At 40.9% G+C, this 9,518-nt stretch overlaps 1 long non-coding RNA gene across 1 annotated transcript; it reads left to right on the top strand.

Moving 5' to 3' along the window:
- Positions 1-8,581: 8,581 nt before the first annotated feature.
- LOC148154410 (uncharacterized) lies at positions 8,582-9,462 on the top strand. The gene is made up of 2 exons (XR_015766132.1): positions 8,582-8,649; positions 9,430-9,462. It is a non-coding gene; the product is annotated as an uncharacterized LOC148154410 (long non-coding RNA).
- Positions 9,463-9,518: the final 56 nt, after the last annotated feature.

Raw genomic sequence — 9,518 nt, 5'->3', positions numbered from 1 at the left:
GCCGTATTTCTATAAATGTCCGATAGACACGCCTATCCACACACATATCAACACTAATTATAACAATAATGACCAAAATAAAAAACAGGAAATATTAAGGTCAGCTAAATTCTCGTGGCGGGAGCTGAAGGACCCCCGAACGCTACGGACCGACGCTGTTGTCACGGTTGCCTAGAGACGGACACTACGCAGCTGCGGTGAGCTGCTGTCAACCCGGGTCTTTTTAAAACGTCCTCTATCCGATTCTCCACCGCCCTTAGAAGCAAAACCTCTTGTAAAGACACAGACGTGAGAAGGAAGACACAAATCCCAGGCTGAACATGTTAGTGAGGATGAATAAAGACGATTTTAAAAAAATGTGTCCTTTGGAGCTTTGGAACCTATGTCACTATGTGACGTTTACCTCTGGCGCAGTCGCTCGGCGCCATCTTTGGTGGCCACAGACCAAAACAAACTAGTCAGAACACCGGTGTTTTCTTTTTGTTACCGACTGCAGTGACGTTGTTTTCAAGTTGGATATTCGAGCTCCATGCAGTAAGCGACGTTTAGCTCAAGGTTGATCCGATTTATGAATGCTAATGTCGGCTAGCGGTTCTCCAACGATCCCAGTCCAAGCGCCCGAAGGTTCACTGAGGGACTGTTAACAAATTACCAAACCAAACATTCAAACAAACAAATGTTAATAAATGCTTTGAATTGTAACCAACTAACTGTCAGTGCTAATTCATGGTTTTACATGAGACACAATATCTATTCAATTTTAAAGTCGTATACAATATTTTAAATCATTTTAATATTAAATAATTTAATGTTTTCTTCAATAGCTTCCAAGTCATCTGACCTATTTACTCAGAATCACTGATGAGGCACAGTCATTTGTTTTCCATTTTAAGTCAGTTTCCTTTTTTTTTTGGTCAAAATTTAGTATTTTTCTTCAATAACTTCCAGGTCATGTGACTTATTAACTCAAAATCTGTGTGAAATTATTCTACTAAACTATATAGACGAGGCATATTTTTATTCCATTTTGACCCCTTTTTTATTTTTTAACCTAAATTATATTAAAAAATATATTTTTTAAATGTTCATACAATGTATTACCTCAGGCCATCATCACATTTGTTACCTGTAATGTTCATTTACATAAAATTCTAGGACAGAACCTATTTCATTTAGGGTTGCCACCTTACAGAAATCAAAATAAGGAACGCCCATCACGGCACGTCGCCCGACTCTCATGTGGTGGAACATCCACTGCAGTGATAGACATCACTTTTTAAAAACAAAAAAACATCACCAATAGAGCAATCATTCATGCATAGTTGGTCAGAGTACCCCAAAACTGTACTCCAATCACAGTAGCATAACTTAAAAACACGCTTAATTAAGCGAGTGTAAAAAGTATTTGGTAAGCCCCTGAGTAACTGATCACAACACCTGATTTAATATTCAAAATGTGTCCTCAGACAATAAAAATATAAAAGTTATGTGAATATTCTGGTATTTTACAGAGTATTACCAAAATATTTATATAAATAAGGAGTTAGGTTTGGAGGCTGGTTCTAGACCAGATTTACCACAGGGGTCAGGATAGTTGGTGTGTTTCCCCATGGCAACACTTGGAGAAGAATGAAATAAAAGAAACAAAAGAAAAAAAACAGAGCAATATTTCATCATTTGATATGACAAGTGAGCCAAAGAGCCACTTGTGTCTCCAGAGATCCAGGCTGCAGATCCATGGCAGATGGAAAGTCTGATCCTATACAGCAGCTTAAATTGCAGCACTATAATATTTAATTCAGTAAAATTGTGAAGGTTAAAAAAATCCACCACTGAGTATTAACATAAGACATTTAATTGGCATAACTTCTTTGGTCCCCTGTTGGCCCCCATCTAGATCCACCCCTGGGCTGCAAGTCTGGGTCTGGTTCAATAATGGCCACTGAACACTGTAAATGATCATTTGTATTATTTTGGCTGATATTATTATACATTAAATAAGCAAATAATCAAACAAATATAATCTACTAAAACCACAATAAGAAACTTACAGCAAAATGTTCTGTCCCATATCAGCCTCAGGAGATGATTGAGGATGAAGAGACGCTGATGTCTAGTTCTTTAGGTTCTGATGGGTCTGCAGTTCCTCTCCTGATGCATTCTGTCTATCATACAGCAGCACATTGCGCCAGGATGATGGACACATTTTAATTTTAAATTGTCTGTATTCATCCTCACTGACATTCAGCCTGGGATTTACGTTTTCCTTCTCACATCTGTATCTTTATGAGAGGTTTTGGTTCCAAGTACGGCGGAGAATCGGATAGAGGATGTTTTAAAAAAAGCACGGGTTGATAGCAGCTCACCGGGGCTGCGTAGTGTCCGTCTGTCCGCATTCTGGGGTCCTTTAGCTTCCGCCACGACAATTTAGCTGACCTTAATATTTCCTGCTTTACTTTGGTCATTATTGTTATAATTAATGTTGATTTGTGTGTGATAGCCATGTCTATTGGACATTTAAAGAATACGGAACAAATCGCGTCCTGTATTGGTTCAATACGGGACGCGACATTTAATAGCCAAATACGGGACGATTCCATATTTAAGGGACGGGTTGCAACCCTAATTTCATTACCGTATTTTCCGCACTATAAGGCACACCTAAAAACCTTCAATTTCCTCAAAAGCCGACAGTGCGCTTTATAATCCAGTGCGCCTTATATATGGACCAATATTGAGCCACAACAGGTCTAGCAACGGACCTTACCACATGGTCCACGTTTCATAGGCTAATGCCCATTTTACGTCACAGCGCAGCTACCACATGCGTGACCGTCTCACAAACACAAGCTACAGTAGTAAACAATGTACATTAGTACATTGTGGACCATCAAAACCATGAATGCCCGACTTACCCAGCCTTGCAAGAACAATAGGCATCAGTGATCGTGTCCACAGCTATATTCATGCTGAGGGTGTGAGGATCTGCTGTTTTCCTCATCGACCGGTAGCTTTTAGCTGCGACGCGCACAATGTTGGAGGCATCGCGTGGCTCAAACACCTTGATGTCGTCCAAAAAAGATGACATGAACTTGTTGGTTCCCCTGTCCATTGTCGTGGCTGATATTTTGTGAAAATCCGGCAGAAAGGCTACACTAATCGACTCAGATCGAAATGAAAGACGTCATGTTTGCACAGACATGCAGTAGGCTGCTTACGTAGTTGGTCCACTACAGTAAGCAGCCGCCAACTTCTTTTTCCCCTGTAGAAGTGCGCGGTGCATGCTGGGATAGCTGTCAGAACTCTGGTTTGTTAATAAAATTTGATAATACATTTAAAGCCAGGGGCGGAGGGGCAGGGGAAGAGAGACAGAGACTGCGGCGGCAGCGTGTCGGTTGGTCTGTGTTACCCAGAAAGCAGTTGGGCACAATATCGCAACACCAACACCGTGAGTGAAACAATGACTGGGCCAGCCTACTATATAAAGTACGCGGGAAACACTTTTTTATAAATGTGGATGTGTAATAATAGTATGAAGCATGCGCCTTGTAATGCGGTGCACCTAATATATGAAAAACGTCCAAAAATAGGCCATTCATTGAAGGTGCGCCTTATAGTGCGGAAAATACGGTACATGTTCACTTACCTGAAATATCCCACTAGTGATCCATTTCATAAAAATTTACTTGTCACCTTTATTGTTTAATTACACATTAAATGTTTAAAGATGGGCTCTTTCATCTGGTTTGTGTCATGATGGTGAACAGAAACACAGCAGGCAGTGGACTTACTTTATGAAGATGTTATTTTTATTTAAAGAAAGCAAAACAAACCTAAAAACCCAGTGTCCTGACAGTTTGTCTGATTACATAATTGTTTACTTTAATCACATAAAATGTTTATTTAAAAATATAATCTTTCATCATGTGTATGTTTACCTGAAATATTTTAAATATCAAATTGTTACTTAAAATGTGATTCTTTTCTTCACGTTTACATGCAACTTGAAGCGCTTGAATCAAACGATTCATGGATCTCTCTCATTAATTATTAAATGAGAGAACAGCCACTTCCAACTGTATTTCAACACAAATGGTTCCTGTTCCTCTTCAGAGTCTGCAGCCTTGCTGAGCTCCTCTCCTGGGGTTCCTTCCTCCTCAGCCTCTCCAACTTGCTCCTCTTCTGTTGCCTCTGCTGCTCTGTTTTCATTTTTTTTACCTCTTCTGGGGTAAATAATGAAATCAGTCTCAGTAACCTGTTGATGGTTTTGCTGTATCGCCTCTTTAATTGACGCCCATGTCGTTTACCTCGCAGTGACCCATATTCAGCGCTGGACCCCAGTCTGGATTGATCTCATCCATTTCATACGTTGGTTTGCCTTTAAGAGGACATATCAGAACACATCAGTATTAAAGCTGTAAATCTGATAACACTAGTAAAATAGTTTACTTCACAATAATGTAAGAACCTCGATGTCCACTGACAAAACTCGGACTACGCTACATAAACAATATTAGCCCGAGCTAAACAAGGTTGACCCACTTAAATGAACTAAACAGAAACTGATCATGAAAACACCTGGACAAAATCATAGCAAAAAATTATGACACAAAACCAACAAAGCAAATTTAGACACTCACCAGAATGGAAATGTGTGGAGCAAACTTGTAGGCATCATGGGATGTTGGAGAACGTAATACCGCTGATACCAGGACATTTGTCTTCTTTTAGTTAGCTCCGATAGCTTAGCTTAGCCTCCTCGCGTCGTTTCCGAGCAGGAAAATAGTGAAACGAAAGTCTGTTTTCCATCTTTTCACCGTTTCAGTCGTGTGATCGGACATTACAGACAATAACGCAGCAAGTTCTACCATAGCTAAATTATTTTAAGTAACTTGGATTAAAAAAAATCTGCGAGAATGTTGTTTTTGTCGGTTGTTTATGGACACCAAAGATGGCGCTGCTATCCCTGCGTCTACAGCAGTGACGTCACGTTCCAAAGCTCTGTAAATACTCCTCAGCGTCTTCCTGCCGTTCGCTCTGAAGCAGCAGCTCAAGGAGGAGAAAGGCTGTCATACTCCAGGCATCGCTCCGGTCATTTTAAGGATGCTTATTGTACCCCAAAAATGATGAAAATCCAGACATTATCATTAATCAATAAAATCCCCACATGCCGAACTTGAAGATTGGACATTATGCCACTAACACTAATTAGCTTTTGTCAACAATTCAGAGGCGAAAGTCAGAGCGCTTTGTAACGCAAATCATGTTCCGGCTGGAACACGGTGCGCTAAATGATAAAACATAAATTAACGAAGCTTCGAGGAAGATCAATTTTCCTCGAGGAATTTTAATAATCGAGGGACTTGAATCACTTGAGGGATCGTTTCAGCCCTAGACGAGTTATAATAACAGAATATTTTCATAATCTGATCTTTTTTCCATTAAATCTGAGTTTCATTAACAAACAGGAAACCTGGTTGACTCGGAGTTTGGCTAGACAAGATCTGATTGAGCTGGAAACGGGTTTTATGGTGTTGAATCCTCATACACATAGTGGAGAGCTGTTTGTTGCAACGAGTCTCCGTGTAGCTAGCCGACACGGAAAGATATGAGTGGTTTTGAGTTGTTCTTTGACGGTTTTTCTGAGTTATTTTCCCTTTGCTGTGGCGCACTGCTCTAAATTAAGAAGGTTCCATTTAGTTAACGGAACCGTTCTACCGCGTCAGCTACGAATGGTGAGGAAAAGAAGCGTCTTTTTCCCTTCGCGACATTTCCGGATGTAAACAATAACATGAAACGTGTCTAAATGCTATCAGCTAATCATCAGCGGCGCTGGATTCAGTTTTGAGGTGGGGGGCGTTGGGGTGTTTCATCACCTTGCTCCCTCTGTTCTAAGTTCCAACGTACCTTGAATGTCAGGCGCGGTACTGTAAATGGATACTTTCACAGTTATCAGATTTGGGGAAACATTTTCTGTTTATCAATAGTAAAGCGTGGTCTTGCTAAAATAAAGTGTCTCTATTGTTTTGTCACTCCCATCACTGTTGACAGATTCTGATCACTGCATAACCTCAAATAAATCACCTGGCAATTTTACAACTGATAAAGTTTAATTAGCTAAACTATGACTTTTAAAACTAAAAGACATTTTTAAAATTTAATAGACATTTAATTATGTGTCACGCTCTTACCTGTACTGAATTATCATCAAACAATCAAAATTTAAGTAATGACAAGTTTTTCCATCAATAACTTGTTTATCCAAATCATTTATTATGAATGATGATCATTAGTAAAACCAACCAAATGACCATGAAAACAGTAAACACAGGTAGATAAGATGCACCGGCACAAGAGCACAATTTGGAACAGCGGTGCAGAAACGAACTTGCGCTGTAAATCCAGTCTTTTGACACGGTGAGTGAATTAAGCTATTTTAACGATGTAGTTAAGCTGTATTTCAAGAGTAAAAACTAGAAGATTAGCACAAACGCTTGTTCATTTCAGTAGCAGATTTCTTACAACTCCTAAGGTGGTTAACAAGCACCGTTTTAGTGACGTTGTCAGCCCAGCATAAAGGCACAATACTCAGAACAACACGAAGAGACAAGTCTGTGGTGGAGTCAGTTAAGAGCACTCACTATTAAAACAACAGCAACTTTGTCAGACTTGGACACAAACAAACATTTCATTTGTAAAACAAACACTTCCGTATGTGTAAATACTTACATTTGTAAGTATGTCTCCCAACTGACGCTGTAATTATTTACATCCTGAGACCAAGTTTCAGAGCTCAGAATTTTCCGAAGTACGCCTCTCTTCGCTGACTGGCGAAGCAGAAGTTGCGGAGTACTCTGTTGAGATACACAGCATCAGTTAAGTCTTTGTGTATATGCAGAAACAGTAGGTGATTAAGCCACTGTTCTGTCATTGTTGACTGGGGGGAAGTTTTCAGTCGACAGAGGCCAGAGAAGCTCTGCTCAGCCGTCACATTTGACATTGGGACCGTCAAATACAGACGGAGAAGCCTGTCAACTTCACTATGTAGGGATCGGTGCCTTGCCCCTGGGCTGCCAGCATGTCCGTAATTGTAGATATTTTTGTGACCAGATTAATGGGCCCATCAGTGGAGCTACTGTGAGACTCCAGGACTACTGGAAACATTGATAACTGGATGGAAAGCCTTTCCACGTCAACATCACCACTGTACATGTCCACCACATTCTGAGGGATGCTGATGCTGCCTGGTGCCTTGTTTATTGCTTTGAGGAGGACTTGTTCCACCTCCATCAGCAGATGAAGAGTAGGCTGATTAAACCGGCGTGTCAACTCAGAGGTCAGAAGATCGACTACCTCAAAGAACTGACTCCTGAAATACTCTGGATTGTCTCACTGATGAGGTGCATTACTGTCGTCATAGCGGCGTGGGGCGCGTCGCCTAAGGGGGAGTGTGGGCTCCTGAACCAGGCCGTTAATGTCTGCGTTTTTGGCTTCTTCAAAGATGCTGTGGAATGTCTCTGTGGATCTCAAGTTTCTGTAGTGATTCTGGAGCATCTGCACCCCTGACTGGATAGTTTCTTGTGAAACGGCTGTAGACTGGAGCATCCTTGCCACTTCTTCTGCAGATGAGAAAACTTTCAAAGACTATGAGTCCAAAAAAAAACAAACACTGAACTGCGTCAAAGCTTGGGGCCCTGGTGATTTTTGCATGCCTCTGTGTTCCCATTCGGATTATTTCATCCAAGGTGTCATAGTCAGCCTCAAAATTATCCAGCAGGGATTTTATTGCACTGCTTCTCGCTGTCCAGCGAGTGGGGCACAGCGGTTTCTAGCTGGTGGTGGATGTGGAAGCAGCAGCAAAGATGGCGAGATGTTTTGGTGAGTTTTTAATGACTTCATGTATGTGTTGAATTAAACTGAATGCACCACGTACAATATTGCACGTTGAAGCAGCCTCTTGGAGAATTAAATTTAAACTGTGGTTTGCACAGTGGATTGACACAGCTTTGGGATTAATGTCTGATACATTTGGCCACACCTGACATTTGTCCCTGGAGAACGGATGCACCATCGTACGTTTGTCCTCTCATGTTATTAATACCAAGGCCACATCTCAGTAACATGTCCTTGATTGTGAGGGTAATTGATCTGTATTTGGACAGTCATACATTCCCACAAAGTCTTCATGAACGACAGTCAGCCGATACTCATCTGATACACATAGACAAATGCTCATGCCCAGCACAGTCACGGGTTTCATCAACAATTATCGTATAGTGGTGTGATTCTGTCTTAATCTCATCCAAGAGAGAAGTGAGAGACTCCCTATTGTGACAGAATGGACATCAGAAATAATTACGCCCCCTCCCTTTTCTTTTTTGTTTACTTGCTTCTGTTTTTCTCGTGCTGGCTGCGCTCTTAAGCTGCACTTCTCTTGCTGAGATGCGCTGTACTGCAGTTACAATGGTTCGCCACCAGTGGGCACATAGAGCACAGTGACCGCTCCTGACGAGCCAACGGCAATTAAGCGCAGTAACGGCTGGTCAGCGAAGGCGCTCACTGTCGCTCTCATGTCTCAACAGGTAAATGTCAATTAGCGCTGCTGTTTGTGTCTCTTGTGGGGGAGGTGGGCTGGAGCGGAGTGGCGAGGTATATGTGTGGAAGTGTTTTTTTTTTTTGTTAATTCTTTGACTTGTATTGTAAATATTTGTTCTTCGACTCGTGTTGTAAATATTTGTTCTTCGACTCGTGTTGTAAATATTTGCTTGTGAGCGAGCCAAAGGCAATTAAGCGCAGTAACGGCTGGTCAGTGAAGGCGCTCACTGTCGCTCTCATGTCTCAACAGCGTTCATCAAAATAAAAGAACCTGCGCAAAGCCACACTGATTAATTATTAAGTGTGCAACACTATACATCTCGTGTAAAAGTTTGTTTATTGTTTCATGAGATGCATATTTTTTAGTTGACAAAAAATTTTTCAGAGAGACGTTTTTCTCGGCTACTAGTTCAACTAGAGTTTGAAAATTGCTCTGCATCAGTCTGGACCCGGACAGCCAGACCCTGCAGATGTAACCTGGTTGTAATTCTCTTTTGTTATAATTACACAAAATGTCTTTTTTTGATTATTTGTCTTGTTCCTTATTTTCTGAAACACCTCTGTCATTCTTTTAACCGTGTTACTTTAAGATTGAAGCCCCTCCCTTTTATTTCTTCTTCTGTGGTATTGTTTTTAAATTGTTTGTGCCCCTTAGCCCCTCCCCTTTTGTCACCTCTCACCTGCGGGAGAGGTGTGTGCGTTTTATTTTTCCATCTAAATACATTCAGTTTATTTATAGATCTATTAAGTTAATTTTTGTTATATACTTTTGTTTTGTGTAGGACTTGGAGCGGGCAGCCTTTAACACGGTTGTTTTGTTTGTATTCTTGACAGAAATAAACCGAGAATCATCTTTTAAAAGATAAACTGCGTCACGGCCTGTTCACTCAATAACCAGCACAACGCAGAAAAGGATCCGGTTA

This window comes from Poecilia mexicana, unplaced genomic scaffold (assembly GCF_051168715.1).
Source record: "Poecilia mexicana isolate PSO_F unplaced genomic scaffold, ASM5116871v1 scaffold_18, whole genome shotgun sequence".
Lineage (NCBI taxonomy): Eukaryota > Metazoa > Chordata > Actinopteri > Cyprinodontiformes > Poeciliidae > Poecilia > Poecilia mexicana.
This window is presented reverse-complemented; position numbering and strand designations above follow the sequence as displayed.